We start from the raw sequence: 2,798 nt of genomic DNA, 5'->3' as shown, positions 1-2,798 counted from the left end.
CAGTGGTACCAGCAGCATTTCAGAGCAGACTTTGGTTTGATTTAACCTCTCAGTGATAGTCACTGCTCACACTCACATTGCGTGGGGGTAAAAAAACCCCTTAGCTATAAAACTTAAGCAGTGTATTGAATGTAAGGAAATGGAGGAGGAGAGATGACCAGCATTGCCTATGGAAAGCCAGGGATATAACTCTTAGCTACGCAGACATTCAGCTAAAAATCAGTATTTCCTAAATGTCTTTGAACTTCTACTGGATTTATTCCTCTTGGGTGAACAGGACAAATAACCTATAAAAGCACGACCTGTATTGCCAAGCAAAATACTCCCAATAGTTTTTACTTACTCTGTTAGGTCATTCTCCCAAAGAAGTCCATGCTAAAATTTCTATTAATTTTCAGAGGAGGGGAAGGATATTGCCCTTAACCCAAAACACGAATGACTGATGGGCATGGAGGTGACATATGTGGTTTTTCAGAGGGTGGCCCATAGGCTGAACCTCCACAGGCTGTGCAGGTACAGGAGCAATGACTTGAAGGAACAAATCAGTTTATTGTGGCGGGCAGCAGCAAGCCTGAAACAGTGTGAGCAGAGGCTGCAGACTGGATGGGTCTGAAGGAGTCACCTCTGCTCCCCCCTCACCATGGCACTGGAAATGTACTGGGTGAGCTGGGAGGGATTCACACTGCACCTGCCTGAGTGGGGATTAACAGAGGATTTACAGGCCTGGGGCTGCCAAGCCAGGATCCTCTCCTGACCAAAGGACTCGCTGAAAGAAAGAAAAGAAAAAAAAAATCAGGATCTACTACACTCCTGCCAAATAACTGGAGAAATGCAGACACAATTTTCACTTTGCTTACAAAATAAAAACCTAACTTTGTTTAGGCAGCACAATGGGGCTAAAGAGAAACCCAAGCAGTGCTTTTTGAGGAGGAACCTGTCAAAATAGTAGCTGTGTTTCAAAGGCACACAGTGTTTACCTTCCAATCCATGCAAGAAAAATACAGAGGAGAGAGGTGGGTTCATTTTACACGGGTGGTTCTCACTTAATTCTATGAAAAATCTCCTGCTTAAATGATCATTTGTCAGCAGGAAAAATAAACCCCTCCAGTTTTGAATTTTGTGTGGGAGCCATTCCAAAAAAACCTTTGTGCCAAAACCATCTTTGGAATTACCCCAACAGATGTCGGTTGATGACTGCCGTAACAGCAGCTAAAAACTGGCCTCATCCAGGCAAAATAACAGCGACTTCTTCCTTTCCCCAAGAAACCCCTGGTGTACGGAGCAGCCCAGTTGGGACCTGTGTGGAGGGGATGCTACAGGAACCATCCTCCTGCTTTCAAACCAGTCAGCACTGGTAAGGATGGAAAATGTAGCCATGAGTTATCCATGGCTTTGGTGTCACTGGGTTCTGAGTATCTTTAACTCTTAAGTATTGTCCGCTGGCATGGAGGAGACTTAGCAAATGCTGGGAACACTTGGAAGGACTGGGTTCTACAATAGTGTGTGTTCGGGAGGGGACCAGCTCTCAGAGGCAGCAACCCCTGGTCAGGCTCCACCAAAAAGCCCATCCCGTGAGAGGTGAGCAGCTCGGCTCGGTTGCTTCAAAGTGGAAAATAAATTGGCAAACACCAACCCTCTGGGGCAGGAGAGAACATCTGCAGCTAAAGGCATGAAGCAACCCCCAGCGCACACACACCAGTCACTGCTCGAGCCATCCTCTCAATGGGGGTTTGCCTCTGACCTTTGGGCAGAGCACACATGGGAATGGCAGTCCTGCTTTTCACTGAGCACATGTGTAGCATTTTTAGGAACAGCAACTGTGCTGCGCCGGCACTTTGGGGTGCAGACAGCCCCGAAAGGCAAGCGGCAGAGCCCTGACACAGCTCCCCCAGGTCGGCCAGCATCCCCACCCCGCATGGGAGGGGCCCAGCTCACCCTCCCAGGGAGGAGCTGCTGGCTCCCACCCCATCGCTGCATTACAGAGAGGGTCAGGCATGCACTGAAGGTTGGACACCCCAAGGCATTTTGGGGAACACAGGTCCCCAAGAGCATTTCCAGCTATCTGACACCCCATTTGTGAGGGAGATGAGCTCAAAAATCCTTCCTGGCAAACCACCCTGCACCTGTCTCCTTCTGAGAGCTGCAAATGCCAATCTGCGCTCACCCAGCTGAACTGAAGAGCATCACGAGGTTGCCTGCGACTCCCTCAAAACCCGCGGAGCCTGGCAGCAACAGTACATGGCAGCTGCCTTCAGGATCTGAGTTTGTTGCTCTTTTATCTGACCATTATTCTCAATCTGGACCTCCCGCCTCGCCTCTCCAGCTAGCATCACTGTCGGGGGCACCACCTGGCACAGATGTCCCAGGTGCCAGGGAACGGCTCTTGGGATGTGCTATATCCCCCGTTGGTGGGGACAGCCAGGAATACCATTCTGTGTGTGCACAGGCTGGTGACCCGCATCGCTGGCTCAGGGAGGACGAACGGAGCAACACACAGTGTCACTGACCTGAGCCACAGGCACCGGGATTTGCAGGACCCGCATCTCCCCAGACCACACCTTGGAGTCCTGGCCAACCCTGCCCCACACTGCAGCAGGGCTCAGGCCATCCAAAGGAATTTGCACAGACTCCAAGTCACAAACATCTCTACATACACATTTCTCAGACCCAAAACTTCAATCAAAGGAAACTTTTGTCAAGGAAAGCTCAGCCCAGACGGTTCCTGAAGAAACCCCAACCATGTGATGGCTTCAAAGGCAACTCCAAAGCCACAAACACAACAACCGTCGGAAGATCCT

At 50.2% G+C, this 2,798-nt stretch overlaps 1 protein-coding gene across 1 annotated transcript in view; it reads right to left on the bottom strand.

Moving 5' to 3' along the window:
- LOC104544168 (protein Jade-2-like) overlaps window positions 1-2,798 on the bottom strand; it is a gene marked incomplete at its 5' end in the record, with an annotated part of 6,996 nt that overhangs the window by 3,300 nt on the left and 898 nt on the right. The gene's annotated exons all lie outside the window — the stretch shown is intronic.

The sequence above is a fragment of the Mesitornis unicolor genome, unplaced genomic scaffold (genome assembly GCF_000695765.1).
Source record: "Mesitornis unicolor isolate BGI_N332 unplaced genomic scaffold, ASM69576v1 scaffold5560, whole genome shotgun sequence".
NCBI classification, from domain to species: domain Eukaryota; kingdom Metazoa; phylum Chordata; class Aves; order Mesitornithiformes; family Mesitornithidae; genus Mesitornis; species Mesitornis unicolor.
Note: the sequence above shows the minus strand (reverse complement) of the source record. Positions and strands in the feature narration are given on the sequence as shown.